Source organism: Gymnodraco acuticeps, unplaced genomic scaffold (assembly GCF_902827175.1).
Source record: "Gymnodraco acuticeps unplaced genomic scaffold, fGymAcu1.1, whole genome shotgun sequence".
Lineage (NCBI taxonomy): Eukaryota > Metazoa > Chordata > Actinopteri > Perciformes > Bathydraconidae > Gymnodraco > Gymnodraco acuticeps.
The window spans coordinates 1,893,037-1,914,852 of NW_022989913.1; positions in this window are offsets into that span (position 1 = coordinate 1,893,037).

The window sequence follows — 21,816 nt, forward strand, 5'->3', positions numbered from 1 at the left end:
AATGAATACCAATGGGGCTTCGTAGCAGATTTTTTAATTGGCCAATACACAAGTTGATAACAGCAGTAAGTAGGGGTGGGGTATTGATAAAAGGAGGCCCATTATCCATCTTTTTATTTAAGACATTTCTTATTATGCAAATACAAATCAAACTTCTTGGGAAAAGCTGCTTGTTCAGCCCACGAGGAGTTAGTTCTTTTATTATGAGGTTAGCAAGATTGGCAAAGCAAAGATTGAGACACCATAAAACATTATGTTATTAAATTAAAGAGATGTTGAAAACTGCATTATTTATATATCTGATACATTGCAATTTATTCAGATATTTTGTTACTACAAAGCATATTGCAAAAATGTTCATGAACACAATAACATTTTCTTGTGACAAAATATATCTGAAAAATAACAAAATTCTGTATTTAGATTCAGGTCTAGAGTTGAAGATTCCCTGTCAATACAAATGAAAGCAAAGCTGTTTTGTCAGGGTTGGCAGAGGTATGAGTGGAGTTTTTCTTTTTGTTGAGGTGAATTGTTTGACATTTATCACGAGGCTTTTTGTTGTTGAACCGTGAAGTTTTGCCGTTGAAGAATTTCACAAAGCAAGCAGCTTTCTGGTCCATTCACACACGACATGAACAATTACCCTTTTTCTGCAGCAAATGAAGCAATTGCAGCTACAACCATTGACCCTCTGTCTTTGCTATAATATTGTTCATCTGTCATGAGTTAAGGAGACACACAGTAGTGGAAACGGCAATGAAAACCTGACAGTAAACTCCCACGACACCTCCGAGAGCCATTTTAACGCCCAAAGCCAGAGCGAAAGGAAGCGATCACACGGCCTTGTTTTGGCAGTTCTTATGCAGTCATTGTCTCAGGGGTGATACACGGCCTCCATCACAGCCACAGCCAACCACAGCCCAAACTAATTACTGGACTGGCAGTTCCTGTATTCATTGTGGGCCTTGCAACCATACATGCCCAGTTTTCTATCTGCTTCTCATTCAGGAAAAAGGCCATTACCACAAGGCTCTCCGAGTAAGATGAAAGAGGAATGATGCAGTATAATGTTTTCTCTGTAACAATGGAAACATGCTACCAATTCCTGCCATGTTGATTGTGGTCCATTTCTCTTTTTTTCAGTCTTGTTTTTACCTGAGGGAGAGTTAGATATCACACAGGTCCAACCTGCCAGCCACCAGGGGCCTGTTTATGCCTCACTGAACCAACGTTAGGTGAAAATCTTCAAAGGACTCACTTAGACAGATGATATGTTCCTCCATAAAAGGGTCTTTCATTGACATTTAAATACCATTCCATCCCCATCATTCTAGTATTAAGCCCCTTACTCACCGAGTATGTAACGGCTCTTTTTCCTCCTCATTTATTGTGGAGTCAGAGGCACCAGAAGAAAGTCACATTTAAGTTTATCTTCCATGGTCAATCTATTTAACACTGTAAGCAGACTGAAGTGGTTGGAGTGAAAGTGTCTGGGGAAATATCAGGAGCTGGGAAGACATCCAATGATGCTGTGATTTATGGTTTCATTACTGCATCCACTAGGAAAGATTCCAGTGTGAATCTCACTCTGAACATCTCTGTGCGTCAGAGCGCTGATTAAGATCACGCACACAAGAACACTTGTAGGCCATAGACGAATAAAGGCCACCCTTGTTCTCAGATTACCTAATTTTGCCATTATACACAACTTTGTAGGACTAATTAATGTATTTAAAAATATGAATACATCATGCAGACTACTAGTGATGTTAAGGTGATATTAAAACTGCAAACAATGAGCCCAGTTAGCTTGTAAAGGGATCACTTTATCATACAGTAGCTCAATGTCAAAGAAGAGTAAGAGGAATATTTTAACTCAACTGTAGAAAGCTAAATCTGACAAATTGCATTTTTCTTCCCATAAAACATTCATTCATGAATCACTTAAGATATTGAAATACAGGAGAGCTGGATGAGTGCAAAAGAAAGAGTTCCATTGCATTCCTATGAAAACATAATGTCATATAACTTACTCCACGAACAAAGGGATACATATCACAGGTACTTATGCAGTGCTATTAGTTTCTTATCGGTGCTGCCTTCAAAAGGCCAACGGATGCTGTGATTCTTAACTGACCTTTAATGTGTACAACTCTTCTATACTGTGTGCTGGAGCAACAAAAGGTCTCCAAATGCAAGGGAAAATATTTCACTTAGACATTTATTTTTCAAATGGTATTCTGTTTGTTGTGTTTTAGGTGATGAACCCACATAGATGCAACTCTGCAGTTCCCTTTAGGTATTTCGCTTCAGTCTCACCGTTCTCACCAACTCCATTTCCAGCCACAACAGGCAGCTCTTAAATTAAAAAAAAGCGTTGATAAAGCCACTGGACTCAATCCTACCAATAGCAGGCAGAAACAGTTTGTAACTAGCTTGGGAACGGAGAAGCAGTTTAAGAGTGAGATATTTCCGTTGGGAGTTGGTGGAGAACAAAACACAGCTACAAGTAAGTGTAAGACTTTCTACTGACTACTTTTTGATATTTTGTCAGGCGTAACAAGACTCCAGAATGAATGGTGTCTTTTGGATGTGAAAAGGCTGTTTACCAACAAGTAGAGCCGCACAATAACTTTACGAGGTAATCATTTGTAATGTAGGGACAGCTGGGGCACTTGCGTATGTGGCCAAACAAATTACTTAATGGTGGTTAAACTTTAAGTTTACTAGGCAGATTAAATAAAGTTAGCTACTTTTGTAAATGTCCAACAAAAATCTCTTTTATTCGTCCCTTTGTACAGTCTAAGATAATGTCAATCTGTTTATATTTATATCTATTGTTATTAGTGTTTTGAGAACGTTTTCTGAACATAATGGTGCATTGTGTGACATATATGGACAGATTACAGCTCCTTGTCAGCTTCATAAAAACTCAGGTGGTATTCAAATGTAGCGGATATTCTCTGAAGCTCTGTCAGAGGTAGGATATAAACATCAGACTATTTGTCACCGCAGGCATTTGGTTGATCCTGACAAAGGAGTCAAGGTTCAAAACCTTGAGAGATCATGACAGACATTCAAAGTGGCAATGAGCTGTGCAGAGGAGAAAGGCTTGCAGGCCGTAAGAGTCTGTTGTCCCTAAATAGCAGCAAAGTAGGCCCTATACATTTTACATTGTTTCAAGTCGTCTCTTTCACTAATTATAAAGCCTCTATTTTCGTGATTATATTGGATGTTAATAAGTTTCACTGTTACTGTCCCTGTGTTGAATTTAGTTCACTTGTGGTTTAGTGGTACAATCACTTTGGTAACGTGTGTAAAAACAAAAGAACAGACTTGAAAAGTGACTGTTCCAGGTTGCAAAACGCTCATATAGCGGCAGTGACTCGAGGCCTGTTATGCAGCCTGAGTAGACAGATGTAATAATTCAAGTGTCAAATGAAGTGTATCTGTTTTGTCAGATGCGTGTGAGACAGACAACTGAGAAAGGCAGCTGGAACGCCTCCTGTGTAGTCGAGCCTTTAACCATAAGCCTACAGGGGTGCTCACTCTACCACAGTTTATCAATCAATAAAAAGACAGACTGGGTATGCCTTGGGAATGGGTTACAGCACACGACTTATAATCGCAACATCCTGGGCTCAATTCGGGCCTTACAACTTGATTTTACGTAATAATACCCTTTTTCTCTGTCTAATACATTTGGAAATTCCCCCCAAAAAAGAAAGACAACATTTAAGAAAAACGAGAAGAAAGAATATAATTGAAAGAATGCAATAATCGTTCAAACACTTACATTTAATGAATGTATAAATGAAAATAGGAAATATAGTTTCCAATTATTAATGCTTTTCTCTGATCTTTGGTTTACCCATAAATATGACTATAACTTCCTTACATTTCAGTAGACAAGGAGCTGTCATATGAGGTTAAGAAAAGAGTAATAATGTACATAAAAAGGCTGGCCATTAATTCTATATTATCATTTATGGACTCTCAGTGGAATTGTGTTGTGGGAATAAGATCATATAGTACTTTCATTTCACATTATTGCCTTGAACATTAGCTTTCCCCACAGCAACACACTTTAAAGCATTTCATACAAAGTTAATGGACCTACAGTATAATCAAGTGTAACATGACTTTGTGATAAAATCATACTGCCCTGCAGCAAGTGCTAAACTATTGTATGCATGTGTTATGTTTATGCAGGTATGTGATTAATTTAACTTCAAACAATGCGATACTGCAGTTAATGTTTGACCGCAGCTTACGTGTCAGACAAGTCTTACACTATGAGATCATCTCTATACTTCTGGTTTGCGAGGCTATCACTGTGCAGCCAATTGTAACTAACAGCTACAGAGTTGTTCCATAAGGACAGGCACTTGACTAGGGCCGTTTTTCAATCGCGAGGATGCTGGCTTGGTAGTTGGGTACTTCCAAGTCACTTCCTTCAGAAACGAAGCAAGTATGCTTCCAAGCCACGCGGAAAACGAAGAAGAATGGAACAGGCTAACAAGTGTGCCACTCTCTCTAACGGTTTCAACATAAACTGCACCGAAAATAAATACCTCACGATGTCTATCTAATTATGAACTTGCTTTACTTTCACGGAACACATTTTTCGTGATAACAAACAAATGTAACAAAGTAACATATTTACCAACACATGTTCTACGCCACTACATACTTACATTTAAATGTGTGCTGCGTCGGTTCAGCCATTCTCCGCAAGGGTTTTTGAAATTGGTCCGTGCGCAAAGCATTGTGGGGATTTTAAGGACGCGAAGTCTACCCATGTGCAGCCTCGAAATTTCCCCCAAACCAAGGACGCGGCCTCGGTGGAATTCCAAGTATGCTGGAGATTGGAACAGTCCTTCGGCGGCACTCGATGACGTAGCATCCTTGGAATATTGGCTTGGAAGCCAGTATCCTCGAGATTGAGAAACGGCCTAGGGCTGTACCCAGTGCTTGAATTGGAATGAAAAAGGTGCCAGTACTCTAAAATCAGCAACTTTTTCAAGTCAATTTTATATATACAGCCCACAAACAAGAATTTGGCTACTATAATGCTGGTGGGTTTGTCTCTTTACTACTGTATATTTTAGAAAGGTTCACTGTACTTAACATTTTTTATGATAGGCAGCGGATATGGCTAAAGCTCAGTAAGGTCAATATTAACTGAAAATATAGCAATCAAAGTCTAGATCTTCTGCTGAAGACACATGAAGCAGAGACCTTTCAGGTGAGAGCCCCTCTGGTGGTGTTTCAACATTAATGACAAGGAAACAAAGCTCTGGTCAGAAGCATTTTTTATAAAAAGCTTTAACAAAATTAAGTATTTCTGTACATTTTGAATGCAATCTAACTTTCCAACTCAGAAAACGAAAAACGAAAAAGTGCCAAAAGTCTTCTCACATGGCTGAGCTGCTTTGCAATATACTTCACCACTGAAGAATACAAATATGTATAAAGTAAACTATGATGCAATCTAACTTTCCAACTCAGAAAATGATAAAGAGCATGAACAAAGAACATGTAAAAACAAATGCAAAATTTGCACAATCTAAAATGAGAAACTGTAACTGCAAGTAACAAAGTCTGAGCCATGGTAAAGAGTTACATTGAACACCAAGCTGATCAGATAACTCCCTGGTTGGTCTGAAGTCCTTCTATCTCCAGGATCTGTACAAATCGGCACATTATGCCAAAAGTCTTCTCACTGGGTGAGCTGCTTTGCAATATACTTCACATTGTTAGAAAAGGCTCCAGAAGGCCTTGGGGACATCAGTATCAGGGGCTGGAGCTGGACAGGCTCTTTCATCAGCACTTCTCCTTCCCTTTGCCAGCCAGGACCTCACATACTGTTCCGGATTGAACTGTCCTAGTGATGGTCCATTACATTTAATGAAAACCAGGCTGGACAGTCGGCTGACAGAGAGAGCATTCCTTTTTGCAGTAAGGATATCGTTCATGCAGCTGAATGCCCGCTCACACTCACTAGTGGAGACAGCGATGGTTCGGACTGCTTTCAGTAGAGGCTCCATGGCAGCAGGTGTACGGGATGCCCTGGTTTCCTTGTATTCGCGAAAGCCCTGAACAGTCTCTCTTCTGTCCACTTTCAGCACTTCGCACAAACGTAGCACCTCTACGTCCCCATACTGTACGTCTAACTCCTCTTCAGGCCAACTTCCAGGATGGATAACTTTCATGTCCTGGATTAGCTGATTGTCCCGGGCCTCCCGGCCATGTAATGGGATTTCTCTTGTGCTGACATGATAGGAGGTTGTGGAAGTCATTCTGTGTCTCAGATTCTCTACCATACTGCGGAAAAACTGACCTGCATGAATCTGTACAAGCCTGCCATTCTCACGCAGGGCAACACCCTTGAAGGACTTCTCAGCTAGAGCTGTATGAACTGTAGTCATGTGTGGGCCAGGCATGGTGACCATGGATTCAAAAACTCGTATTTCTCGAGTTAAGAGCCTATCTGCTGTAGGCAGTGTCATCTCTCTTTTTGGAGTTGCCGAGAGAGGTCGCTGAGCTCTGTGAGCGCATCGTACATCAGTCCCAGATTGCTGACAAACGTTGCAGATGTGAGCACATCATCCAGGCCCTTGTACTTTGCTCTGTCTCTGGAATCCCTGCTCGTGTCGTTTGCAGCATTTGTGAAGTGATCATGAAGCACTCGGTAGTTTTCCCAGACTGCTCTGACGCTCCTTTCACTTGAAGCCACCCAGCGGATGGACAAAACACGCCCTATCACCAGGAGACGCTGTCCGACTGCTTGCGCACACTGCGCTAACTGCCTCTGATTTTTGGGGGAGGCATGGAACAAGGAATAGAGTTTGTCAAAAAAGATCTGGAAATGATTGAGCCCTGAGACCTCCTTGACCACATCCCCAACTGCCAGCTCTAGACGATGATTGGAGCAGTGCCACACAAACAGGCTTGGGAATTTACTACACAACTGGGTAGCAACGCCTGTTCTCTTCCCTAGCATGACTGAAGCCCCATCACATGCAAAAGAAACGAAACACTGACCTAAAAAGTCCTCGTTAAAATCTCTTCCAAGACACTCCATTAACGCCTTTGTGATGTCATCAGCCGTTGTTCCATCCAACTCGATCAGCTCCCAAAAAAAACGTTTCGGGCTCAGCATCAGCTAATGCTGAGCGTAGACACACAACAAGCACCGTTTTACCACTAATAGTGGTAGATTCATCGACCAAAACACAGAGTTTTCTTTGGTTTTCTGTAATGTCTTTTGCCATTTGTTTCTTCAGCTCATGAGCTATGTGGTCGATGATTTCACCACAGGTTTTATTGGAGTGCAAAACCCTGCCCACGTTCAGCCCATTCAGTTTCTGTACATTCAAATCAATTGGCATGTCTGTGAATGGCCGGCTATGTTTGCCAATTTTTATATGCCGTTCGAAAAACTCTGATAGTGGTGTCTAATTCAGATTTATGCATAGACTGCACTTGATGTTGAATAGTTTCACGTGAAGCAGATGTAAGGATGTCAGCAGCTTTTACATGGGCTTGTGATTCTTTATGTTCTTTGATTTTTTTTTCTCAGGCTAGCTTGTTGTTTGCCCTTGTCAACACCGAAATGAGACACTGCACACTCACCCCATTCAGTTGACAGTTTCAGTCCTTGTCCAGTGTGTATTCCCAAAGATTTGACATCTCTGCATATCCGACATCCTAGCTTCTTATCTTTAAGAAGGAGCCATGCATTGGTCTTGCAAAAATATTGCACCTGGTCCGTTGTCCAGCAGTCAGGTGCATCGCTTTGCCCGGTGTTGGTGGTGGCAGTTGCGCCAGCAGCAGCTAACGTTAGAGGCTCTGGAGGAGGCGGCGGAGCTAGTGCTAATGCACTAGAACTTGGAGCAGGAGGATCAACCAAAGAAAGCTCCCCATCAGACACAATTTCCAACACAGGCACAGCATTCTCTGTATTTTAAGTGTCTTCCGGCGACAACCGCTGTCTTTTTGCACTTTTATTAATCCACGCTAACATTTTAGAAATGCTAATTTGTGACGTGACTTGCTTTCCTTCTCTCGGGGGCGTGCCTGCTCTGTTCTATCACTCTACATAGCCACGCACTGGGTGGGAGTTGCACTGCATAAACACAACACACGTGCATCTAGGTATGTCAATTGTAAAGCATTAAAACATGGTTTTACTAACAGTTTTCAGTATGTTGTTACTTCGGCATTATTATTATTATTATTTTGAAACGTGTATTACTATTAAATCACGGTCAAATAGGTTAATTTGACATAGTCGTTTCCACCACAGTATTTACATGGAGAAGATAAGCCCCGCCCCCTCTCCAGCACCTTCTGTTTGAATGACAGGAGTAAACAGCTGACAGCCGCTGTGAAACTCCAGCGGTTAGAGCGATGAGAATGTCCGTTCGGCACCTCATGACGCATCTACTGAGTAGCCTACCGGGCGGCTGTATATATATATATATGGATGTATAATAAGAACGGCGGGAGAGTGTTGAGTACTGGCACGGTGCATGAGTACCGGAGTACCGCCAGCATGCCGGTACTGAGCAAGAAGTGCCGGTACTCCATGGGTCAGAACCAGAAGTGCCGGTACTGCGTACCGGTGAGTACCGGCCCAATTCCAGCACTGGACCCATAAGCATTTCTACATGTGTCTAAGACTCCTCACGGACACGGTTTCTTGCTACGAGTCATTACTCTTCAATACGAGCTAATCCTTTGACACAAGGTTATGTTTTTTTCCCTTCCCCTCCGATTTAGCCCAGAGCAATGGATCCCACAGACACTGAGGACATGCATGCTTCACTGTGACAGCTCCATCTGGACTCACCACACGGACGTGTTAATGATCACAGAGCAGGATTCCCTCTCAAGGACCCACTCCTCTGTTTCTGAACGCTGACCAGAGCCTGCTTTGCTCTGCCTTTAATCATGATGATGTTTTTTTCATATTTAGGTTTTTCATCTTCAACCGTGAGGGCAAGGGATGTTAAATCTATATATATATATCTGGGGAGTTTTAGCGTTTCATCTTAATCTCGTTGAAATGTACGCGACAGGGTATTTTTCCCCAGTCTGTGTGTGTGTGCAGTTTGATTGAGATATGCGACAGAAGCACTGGTTATGGTGGACTATTAGATGAGTGTCCTTGGGTTCCTGGGCTCCTCTCATCCCTCTTGGGTGGTTGGCTGTCCCTGGGCGGTGTGAGCGGTGCGGGTCCCTGCTTGGTTCCATTACTTATGGCTCTGTCAGCTCGATGTCACGTCCCTCCACCTGTGCTTTTCAGCTCACTACACTGAATGTCAGTAGAATGTGCAGCAAAAGATAATAACAGTTGTTGACAGAAAAACACTGGGTGGCCTCGCTTTGATTTGACATCTCGGAAATTATGGCACACACGGTACAATCTTTACAGGCAAATTAAATTAAGAAGGTTTATTTGAGTATTCCCACACATTATAAGGCTTCAATTTGACCACTTAAGGTTGTATGTGGGCAAAAGAAAAACTGCTGAACATGCTAGCACTGAGAGGGTGATGTGATTAATGGGTAGTGATCTGGTAGGTCTGAGGCCTTTGACAGGCGCAGGACTCAGGTTGAGTGATTGTTCTGACCTGACCATCCATCAGTCAGAATGTGACAAGACAGACGCTCTTAGAGGGACAGCCCTAACCTGGAAGGAAGGAGTTACTGTTTCCCTAGCCTCATGAAGCAGTCACATCTCCATACCACTGGGAGAAGAGACGGTCGTGGGGATCTGGGAGAATAGGTGTCACAGCAGGATTCCAATTTGAAATGTTTCCGAGCCGCTGTGGATGAAGGATGCCCTCACAACTGAGTGCACATTTTGCATAAAGAATGCCGCAGACAAGTAATTTGACAAGCCCAGTGCAAACAAAAGTGACATTGTAAGCTCAGTTAATATATTCGTGGTATAAATCTCCTCTATGAAAACAACTTTGTAATGTTGATGCATTTATTCACATGATGAATCATGCCACCATCAGCTCAGAGAGTTCAGGAGAATTACATCTGACGCAGTAGTCTGCATGCAAATGAAACAAGGGGTATTAATCAATACTGTATTTCCCCCCACTAAGTGAAGCGTTAACTATTGCACTATTTCAGGAACACGGAATTTGAATGAATATTTGATTAAGCTGGAACAAAATACATGCATGTTCGACAAGAAAAATCCATCACCATTTTTTGTTAATACAAAATGGAATTTACCATGCAATTAATGAGGGATGCTTTTTCTGTGTATGCCAGCAAAGCAACTTTCAACCAAGAATCCCATTATCACATTGTCTTTGAAACGTCTGTGCGACTCTCCGGTTGACATGGAAATGTGATTATAAGAACAACCGGGAGTGTGCGATAAAAGAGAACACGTAAAAAAAGGACTACATTATAAACCAATACTTCAGACTGTGGATAATCTCCTAGCCCCATTTTAGTTGGCCTGTCATGTTGCCATGGTGACTTTAATATGTTGAGCTTCCTCGCTGTGAATTAATAACTTGGTAATTGTTTGTGAAGAGTGATTGAAGGAGAATGGTTGAATGTTAAATGAGTTGGCTGGAGTCTCCAAGTACAGATGGCTTGTGTGTAATAATAGGGGATGAACTGTCAGAGTGCATCAAGTATGCCACATAAAGTAGGTCTTGAGATAAAGATGTATTTTATTCATCACATAGACTATTTCATTATGTGCCCCTATTATGTTTCCCAGCTTATTTTACTATAGCAAAACAGTGATTCATCTACTATTAAAGTTTTATCGTATGTTGTTTCATAAAAGGTTTATGCATATGTTCAGTCTGAACGAATGGTAAATAATGGAAACAGTTTTTCCCACTGTACAAACTGTAACACAGATTGCGAGGCACACATTACCATCTGTTGGTTTATGTAAATAACCCCCATACGACAAAACGGTAAAGAAAAGCAAAAACGAAGCAACTTGAATGAGATACAATATAAATAATTACTGTACCATAGCTTTAATAAGCTCTCTGAGTCAGTATAGTTCATGATAAAACGAAAAAGTCATGTTTAAATGGCTGTCACACATTTGTTATTTATGTTATGATTCATTCATAATGTATGAGATAATGAAAAGGAAAATGTCAGACCGGGAAAAAGCCTGTGTAAAAGGTAATACAGCTCTTAGTGAAACATGCCTTCCTTTTTAAATGGTGTGTGTGTGTGTGTGTGTGTGTGTGTGTGTGTGTGTGTGTGTGTGTGTGTGTGTGTGTGTGTGTGTGTGTGTGTGGACAAACATAATTGTTACAGAGACAATAACAACTATTCCTGTCATTTAAAACGTGCAAGTAACAAAACAAGTCAAATCTTATATTAGTGTTACCCTAATGTGCGACACATATACTGTATGTATATGGTTTGCACACAGATCTGGAATACTGTTGTAGGAATTTGAAAAAGAGAGAGTGGACATTTTGAAGTCTACAGGTTGGGTTTAATCGGTTGGTGGAGAGAAAATTGGGGCAATTAGGTAGAGCAGAAGTGGAGGGTCTATAGAGCAGCTATTATGTCTGAGTGCTGAAAACTGAGAGACCTGTCAATTAAGGCAAACACACCTTTGAGCATGCCCCTTTAAAGCCATCAAGAAACACATTGAAAAGAGAAATGAGCTATTGATCACCATGATACATGAGCAGTTATAAGTCAGTCCCTGAAATGTGTTTGGGGGATTTGAAGAAAATCAAATATAATGTTATTTTTGACCAAACTCTTCGATATTGGTATTTAAGACCATGTTGTGGGGTTAACTATTGGTGCTATCGCAAAATATGACATTTGTGACTAATAGAAAATCCCATAATTTCTCCCAGAAATTACAAAAGTAAGGGTCTTTACCATATTACAATATTGAAAATCTAGCACAAAGTGTAATATCACATTATCAATAAAATATACTAGTTACATTGCCTTGCCTTAATCTGTTCTAAATTAGTGTCCAATTAAAAACAGACTCTTCATGCTTCTTTACCATTAGCTTCAGTACAAGGAACATTTTTTTGACATTCTATATTAGTCAGTACAGGAAGTACTAATAAAGCCCTGCAGTGGACTTAAAGAGTCATGATCCAGGGCCCTCGGACATTTTTAAGTTAATCATTTCAAAGCCACAATGGGCCAAACACAAAGTAGCACTTATGTAACCTGGATCCAACATTCAGCCATATTCTTCCCACAACAAGTGCGGCTCCTCCGTTATCTTAATCGGGATTGATGGTACAGCACATTGGGTCTAAATTTAGTCGCTCCAAGAACATTCCTCTCCTTGCCGTTGCTGTGGGGCAAAGCTGAGGTTTTCAGATCCTCCACGGTCACACGCACACGATGGGAGGCAGTGGAGCTGAAATGCACTCCTATGTCACACTCTGCCCTCCTCCCCTCGATGCCACACTCCCTGTTTCCTCTTCCTCTCCCTCCCTTTATCTCTCAATGCACTGGGATTTTGTGGATCACTTACTCTTAGAGAAAACCCCCTGAGGAAACAGGATTCTGTGTTCAGAGGTTACATTTCTAAAATCCACTCATAAGGATCAGTTGAAATGTAAACCACAAATCAAACTGGATCATTAATAGGCGAGTCATGCTAATTCTCACGGTTTGGCACATCATATATTCACAGAAAACTTAACACGTACTTGAACATGGATATCTGCACAGCAATAGTATTACTCTAGGGAGATATTCTCTTTTTTTTTATTTGTATCTGTGCCTCTGTAAAAATGTAAAAGGCACAAAAAGAACCTTCAGGCTAATCATTATTTGTTGCCATGATTTCATTTTCAAGACAGAAACAGTAGCAAACGCCATCTCATAACAGTACACATTTTAAATGTGCCTCTGGCCTATAAACTAACTAGCAGCGGTGGCAGTTGTTCTGTCATTGTAGTGTGGCTAAGGCCTCATACAACTTTCAAACCAAATCCCTGATGTACTAAACGTTGTCTATTTTTACGGAGAATTTGTAGCATTGAAATGTTTCATTCCTAATAGCTTACTACGTACATTGATAAAGTTACATGTAATGTAAATAAAGAAAAACTATCCATGGATTCAAAGACTATTAATTTAAATCAGGTTGTTTAAGCCTGTTCAGTGTATGCAGGTTTTGCGTTGGTGTGTTAATAAGTTTAATATCCGGGTGGATCCAAACACTCGGGTGTGAATGTCATAATTTTTGAATTTTTTTACACAAAGATGTATTCCTTCTCTTATAAAGCTGTTTATTATTTAGAGGCAGAGCACACTGCTGCCAGTGCTGATGTTCTGTCTATTTGAAGGTCTGTTTTGGTCAACTTCAGTCTGAAGCAGGTCTATTTGGAATGGGTCTGACTGCACACATTTGTGTATGGGTCCATTTTGGATCAGGTCCAATATGTGAAATCCCTCATATTTTAATATCATAAAGGTTACCAATGTTAACTGTTTGCATAAACATAGTCTTGAATATCGAAGTAAAACTCCCCCCCCCCCATAGTCTTATTCATTTCTTTGCTGCTTTGGGACTAAACGCACATAATGGGTGTTTTAAGCTTTTTAACTAAACAACATTATAGTTTTTTTTCTTGAGAGGACACTTTTAATATTAAATGAGATATATTTCCCATAAAACTTCAGGCGCAGCAAAACTGTTTTTAAATTCAGTTGCCTAGATAGAGACACTGTGTGTTGGGGTTAGAAAACAATGCAGTCTGCCGCTCAGTAAATAGCTCTGAAAGTGGTATCCAGTGTTATCGCTCAATATTAAAGTTCATTAAAGTTCATTTAAAGTCTAGTACATGTCAAATAGATTTTGTTTTGACTCATGTTCTTTAAAATATACAATGCAAAGGATTAAAAAGTGAATCCAATTAGGCAGCATTTCCATTAAATGCACTGCTGTTGACCTTTTGTTTAGAATGCATTTTTCTCCCATTCAACATAATTTTTAATCCACTTATTATCTAGATGATTAATACTTTCTCAATAGCATACAGTCCAACATGTGTATTCTGTATACAGTATGTTTTATCTTAGTTTTCCCAATAGAAGCTGCTTCTGCAACAGTACTACCATGAAATAAAGACTAGAGAACCAACACTGACTCTTTTGCCGGCAAGATAACACACATGTATGTTGACAGAGGGGGGGGGAGTGTCTGCACTCTTGTGAGTTTGCCCAGAAGGATTACAAAAAACTGCCAAGGAGTATAAAAACACAAAAGGTGAAATGATAGAATATGATGTCAAGAATTGTTTTGTTGCATCCTTTGTTTTAAACCTTAATTGATAATGTTTGGAATTCAAACTAATCAGCTAAAGATTAAAAAAGCATGGGTGTCATTAAACACAGATCATGGGACCAAACAAGCTTTCTCTCCATTGACCACCATTAAAACAGTCTGTAAAAGTCTGCTGTGAAAGCACTTTGCCAATAAAAGGAAACCGAAACATATGCTTATGTAAACAATGCAAGTTTCAAATAATAATAAAACAAAACACTTTATTCATATCTTGTAAAACATGTACATTCTATATAATACTGGTTGAGCCTTAAGGCATTTCAAGGGGACCTATCATGCAAAATGCACTTGTTGATGTCTTTTATACATAAATATGTGTCCCCGGTGTGTCAGGGAACTCACGCAGTGTCAGAAAATAAAACCCTCTCTCTTTTCCTCCGTACCCAAATCTCTAAAAACGGGGCTACAACGGAGCTGATCCAGATTTGCGTCCGATATGACGTAATATCGGAAATGTAGGCTGGCTTTACGCCCACGGCCCTATCAGAAACGTTGCTATCAGAAGCAATGCCCGACTGTTTTGGACGTAATATGGTCGGTGCATGTTTACATTAGCATCGCTAACACTCAGAGCTAACCTGTAAACCACAGAGCATGTGTGTGAAGAAGCAGGAAGTAAAAAGGAACTCACCTTGTGGTATAACCGGCAAGAGAGAAAGCCTTTGAGCTCCATACTGTTTCAGAAATAATCCTTGATAATCCATGATATGGCGTTTCATCACGGCAGTATTTAGTTTAGACAGTAGCTGCCGGGTCCCGCATGAGGTCAGCCCCCTCCTTTTTTTTTTTTAAATAAAAAGCTTTATACCCAAAATCAGTTCTTTTGAAACAGGAAGTGAAATAGAGGGATATGAGGCATGGCTAGAATGGGTGATCTGGTATTTTGAGCAAAACACTTCATAGACATGTTTTTCATATATATTTTTGATATATCTGAGACCTATGCTAATATTGCCTAAAAATAGCATGATAGGTCCACTTTAAGTGAGAAATGCAGATTGTAAATGAAATCCTATTTATTTACAATGAGAACTCTGCAGGGTACCTTTAAGAAAAGAAACATATAGATCCCTTTGAAGAATGTGACACTTGGAGCAGTATGATTAAAAATAAATTCATATTCTGTTGTTGTTATTCTAAATTAGGGATATAATCATTATTTGTTTTCGATGTGAAAAATACCCAAGAAGGCAGACTGATTATTATTTCTTCTAAGCAGAGCTCACTGAGGTTTTATATGCGGAGGTTATTAGCTATAATGAGGTTACAGGATATGTGTTCTTAAAATACTTGATCAGGTTAGATTTAGACCCTTAAAATGCTATACGTAGACAGTATTGAGTTTGGTGGTAAAAACTTTAAATGATACCCTTTTTGAAATGATATTTTGCAACCAATTAGGCTCAGTTACTACTGTTGAATGCAAATTAAGAACAACTTCTCATTAACCAGTGTAATGATCCTTTCTAAGGGGTCATGAGGCCAACACGCCTGATCTCACTGGGAATATAAATACCAATGCGGGGGCTAATCAATGATAAATTAATGCATGAACCACTTGATTGCCTATTTCCAGTCTGGAGTCTACATTTCATCCCGGTGTATTGGATGTCTTTTGCCCCAAAAAATATATCTGTAACGCAAACACACCCTGCTTTTCATCTAGGGATGTTTCTCTGCTGATAGACCAAATAAGTTATGTTCTGTTGCATGATGCAGCATCCCAGAGGCAAGAGTCAAGGTTATTGATCAACACTCACCTCCATAATTGCATTGCCGTCTATTTAATTTGCTGTTAAGCCCCTCATTAATTACCCTGTTTTTCATCTGGGCATAGCTATTAATCTCTTAGTCTTTGATCTGTTTAATATGCCTTGTGGACTAGTCTTGACATATTCTACAGTCGTCTGAACACATTCAGGAAGTCCACCGACTTCGTTAATGCCGTTGGACTGGAGAAAGATAAATGTACGCCAGCAGAATGCAAAAGAAAAACAGTTGTGCGTATTTTAAGAAAAAAGAGAATAGCTCTGGTTCAGAGATTTTTAAACTATGACAGCAGAATACCTCAGTGTGTCTCTAAGCTTGTATTTACTAAACAAAGTCACAAACCGTTGAATGTATTAACATTTAGATTCTCTTTGAGATGTTACACACTTGAAGGAGGAGAAACATTTACAAAAATGTGTCTGGTCTCTTTCCAACGTTTCTGTTGCCAAATCTGGGTAAAAACTGACTTTCAAACTCAATCTCCCCAGCAATCAATCTTCCCCTGGCAGGGTAAGTCCGTCGAAAACTAGGAGCCGTGACTATGAAGAAAGTAACATTTCAATTTCTCTCTTCAACTCTTAGTGGCACCCAGCATATGTTAGCCTTGGCACTGGATGGAACCATTAAGAATGGCCGAGGGGGGTGTTCTTCCAAAAGGAAATGGAGAAATTGAATAATTCATCTTGAGCTCTGTGTTGTTTGCAGTGGGTATGACTTTACAAAAAAAGTTTGTGATTGAACTCGTAGCTTTATATAACGTCGACAAACTACAGAAATATTTAAGAATGCTGCTAGTTTGAAGCTTCACGTTTTTTAGCTTGATGAGAAATAAAACCTTGGTGTTCAATGTCTTTAAATTCTGATTCATGATGTCTTAGGCTACCAGTCTCTATCTTCTGGAAATACTTTAGTGGCAAATGTCATTGTTTCTTCTAGTACAATTATTGTGCATGTTCCCCTTCTTTTAGTTAACGCACCAAATGATTAGATCAGTTAAAAGGACGAATGGTCATTTATTGCATTCTAGAGATTATTAATAACTAACAACATCATTGTGTACAGTAAATCAACAATGATGTTTTGTATGGCCTGTTCCTTTTTCCGATGAATTGCTGTGTAAGTCTGAAGTGTCAGCTGTGGTGGGCTTTTCTAAGTGATTGGCCAAATGTCAGGAGAAAGAGCGAGAGAAAACCCCTTCCAGTATATCCATCTTAAAGGAGTGACAAAAATCAATGGGTGAGATGCTTATCAGGAGCATGTTAATAATTCATTGCAAGCCCATGGCAGGTGTATAATTGATCAAGGGGCGATAAGTTGTGGTGATAAATATTTCAAGGGTTGCTGAGAGACAAGGAAGGAGCCCTGACTTGTCAACAGACCCCAAGCGTTCTCAACAGGAGACTGGTCTTATTGGGTCCCCCCTATTCTACAATCATTTTCTCTGAATGCCTGTGTGCTGTTAGAGACGACTCCCATGGTGAAGATCAAAAGAGCTGGAACATGCACAGGCTAGCTAAAAATGTATTGTTCAGGTCTATGGATCAACTCTGACATCCCAAGGGCCAGACCGCTGAAATAGGATGGGCTACAGAGGGGAGGGGGCGCTTTAAGTGGACACACTAGTAAGAGATATAGCAGTCACTTGTAGGGGATTGATGGATTGTGACTATCTTCTACTTGCTGAATGTATTTTTTCATTCTGTGTAGGGAATTCACAACAGGTATAAGATGGATATACAACCACTATGATCTAAGAAGGCCATACTGAGGTAGAAACAACCTCAGCATACTTTATAAAGCTGGATTATAAGACTTTGGCCCATAAGGGGGGTAAAGCCACCTGCAAATGGTAAAGTACCATCCTTTCATGTCTTGAAATATTGTCAAGGGACAATAGGCCACTTTTTCCTTTGCATTCGTGAGCATTGTAAGGTAGCATACATGTTAACCCTGATATTGCGATGGATATTAGTGACTCGTATAAGGTTTCAATTCTAAACACAACCAACATCATCATCTGAAGTGTTGAACACCTACACAAACTCAAGTATGAATTCATTTTGAATAACAAAAGACCAATTCAGAAGAGCCCAAAGGCAAGTCAGATGCTGACCAGAAAGATTGAACAATTATCCAATCCAATCCACTTTATTTATATAGCACATATTAAAAACAGAGGGTTTACCGAAGTGCTTCACAGCAAACATAACATTATAATAACAAATATTATTACAATAATAGATAAAAGGCACACATAAGAATAGATAAAAGGCACACATAAGAATAGATAAAAGGAACACATAAGAATAGATAAAAGGAACATACAAATCGATAAAACATAGCTCAAACTGACTCGAAAGCGAGGGAAAAGAGGTGGGTCTTCAGGCGGGACTTAAAAGTTTGAAGGGTGGGTGACAATTTGATATGGGGGGGCAGGTCGTTCCAGAGCCTGGGGGCTACCGCTGAGAAGGCTCGGTCTCCCCTGGTCTTGTTCTTGGTTTTTGGGACTACGAGCCGCAGCTGATCCCAACTTAGATCCACTGTTTGCTTTTGAGGAACTTTGAGAACTCATAAAACTAATCATCTCTCCACAGTATTGCTGTATTGCAGATACCATGCCTGAACTACAGGTCACCTAAACGTAATGAAATACATTGTATAGCTTCATTCATAGTTCTTTGAGAATGGGTGCAGTTCTTTTTTCAAAAAGATGGAGAAAATTCATGGGTCTGAAGTTAACTTTTATGTAACTAGAATCCAGCTAAATGTGTTGCACAACATTTAATGAATGTAATAACTTTAAGTTACACTTCTAAATGATGATACACACTCTTTTTTTAAAGGTGAGCAACAGGAAGTCATTACACATCCTGCATTCATTCATGCAATACATCGTCATTATGCACTAGTTTCCTAATTGTATTAATTGTACCATTGTTATTAAAGTACAAATAATTCAGCAGCATTTTGTTCCCAAATAAAATGGTGCTTTATAGAGAATAAAATAGAGCACTCTGTCCCATAGGCGAGAACAAAGAGATAATAGAACACACAATGTCACACGTAAATGAAATGTTCAGCACAGAACGGGCATGATGGCCCTCATTTGTTTGTTTCCACTGCCCGTAATGAAACCAATAAAAAAAATGGCACGTCTCATCATAGATGATTAAACGCTATCAGACGGTGAACTGTGGTATGAAAGCAAAAGACAAATGAAAATGGGGAAATTATCTTTATATCTTTATAACACCTGTGTAGGACAGTATTTTATGTGCGAGTGCATAAATATTCTATTGAATTAAATGCAACACCTTAATCCAGGGCTATTCAATAATGTTAAAAAGTAATCTACTTTTTTTTAAAAAAGATTTCTTTTGGGGACAGAGTGCCTTTATTCCAGAGTGTTACTGTAACATCCCATCATGTCTGCTAAATTATTCATGTCATGTTAATCAGGTTCATGTTATTGTTTCACGTTTAGTTCATAGCCCAGGTTCGATTTATGTTAGTCAAGTCTTTTTGTTCACCTATCTAGTCCTGTCATTGCACTTCCTGTTTTATTTTGTACTTACCTCTTGTCTCTCATTTCAGCCCCCCTTACTTCCTCCCTTTGTGTGTGTTCCCGCCATCGTCAGCGTCTACCCCGCCCCTGATTGTTTCCACCTGTTCCCACTTACCTCATGTATACAGTAAATAGTCCTGTCTCCCTTTGTCCTGTGCCAGTTCGTCTTGTGCCTTGTGCCATTAAGAGAGCCAGCTTGTCACGCCAAGAGTTTTTTTAACTTTGTGATCATAGTCAAGTTTATTTAGTTTATAGTTTGCTTTGCTACGTTTTGCCTCTCAGGAGTGATTTTTGTTTGAACTTTATACTTATTCAAAGTAAAGACCTTTTGAACAACAAACTTTCTTTTGAGTCGTGCGTTTGAGTCCAAGGGTCCTTCTCACTTCGGTTAAATGAAATCCTTGCGTCCCTCACTTGCGTCGTTTCCCTGCGACTAGTCCCTCCCACCAGGGAAGCATGGAGAGACGCAAGGAAACCACGAGAAGCAGGGAAATGAGTTTTAAGAGCAATGGGACGTCCTTTCCTCCGGAGCGTCACGTGAAGCGACGTCCGTTTGATGACGCCGCACAGCTGATCGTCTGACAGCAGCTCAGTCCCCGTTATTTCCACACACCTGTTAGTGCCTGTTAGTACACATTTACTGACACAAACATTTGTATCATCTGTTGTAGACCCCAATAAATAAAATCAAATAAGAACTCATTCTCAAAAAAGATAAACGCCATTCTTAAAATGTATAAACTGTAGTGCCGTGAAAAGAGAGTCGGAGGCGGTGTATTAAGAATGGAGTTCCAATCTTTATTATCCATTACTTTCAGAGAGGTTAACACATGCACTGCTCTGCCTGATGAGCTAGCAGGAATGGCAGCTAAAGCTACCGGTGTTCCCCACTAAAGGGTCCGTGTGGCAACACAATAAGCAAGGTGAATTATGTCCAATAACGTGTCACCACACAAGCCCCCCCAGAATTCACACATAAACAAAATCAGCATGGCGGGGAGGAACGACACGCCGACCCCCACGACTCCTGAGCACGGGAGTCGGAAAAGTGACTCCCGCCTGTGCGGCCCCCGGAAGGGGAGGGACCGGAACAACAGGTCTTAAATCCGTGACAGGGGACGAGGCCGGGGGGCGGCCCCGTCGCGGAGGTCGAGCCAGCACCACAGGCTGGTCCAAGTCCAGGTGAGCAGCCTTCACCCGGTCCACCGAGACGTGCTCGGCCTTGCCACCCAGGTCGACCACCAGGTGCTTGTCCCCGTGCTCCAAGACCCGGAAAGGCCCATCATAAGGGGGCTGCAGGGGGCCTCTGTGCGCATCGTGCCGGATGAACACGTGCTCCGCCGAGCGGAGCTCTGCGGGAACCTGGGACACCTGAGTACCGTGCTGAGTAGTAGGGATCGGAGCAAAGGCCTCAGCGGCGTCACGCAGGAAAGCCCGCTGGGCCGACGCCGACCAGGGAGCCGATGCATTTGGGAGGAAATCCCCCGGAACTCTCAGCGGCTGACCGTAGACCATCTCCGCTGTAGAACACTGCAGATCTTCTTTAGGTGCGGTCCTCAGGCCCAGCATCACCCAGGGCAGCTTGTCGACCCAGTTACCGTCCGTAAGGCCGGCCTTGAGGGCCGCCTTCATGGAGCGATGAAAGCACTCGCAGAGGCCGTTAGCCTGAGGGTGGTAAGCGGTAGTCCTGTGCAGCTTAACCCCCAAACCGCCTGCCACAGCGTTCCAGAGCTCGGACGTGAACTGAGAGCCCCTGTCTGAGGAAATTTCTGACGGGGTGCCAAAACGACACACCCACGTTGCAATGAAGGCCCGGGCAACGTCTGCGGCTGATGTCGAAACGAGCGGAACCGCCTCCGGCCAACGGGTCGTTCTGTCCACCATGGTGAGGAGGTAGGAAAACCCCTGAGAGGAAGGCAACGGACCAACCAGGTCAATGTTGACGTGATCAAACCTCCTCTCAGGCACCAGGAAACGCTCCAACGGGGCCTTCGTGTGGCGGTGCCAGTGTGAGAAAAAGATTTTAGAGAGTACTTGTCCATGGACAAGTGAGTTTGGCAATTTACTTGTCCGAATACATCTTTCACTTGTCCAGAATGGACAAAAATTGGGGCCACTGGAATCTTCTTCT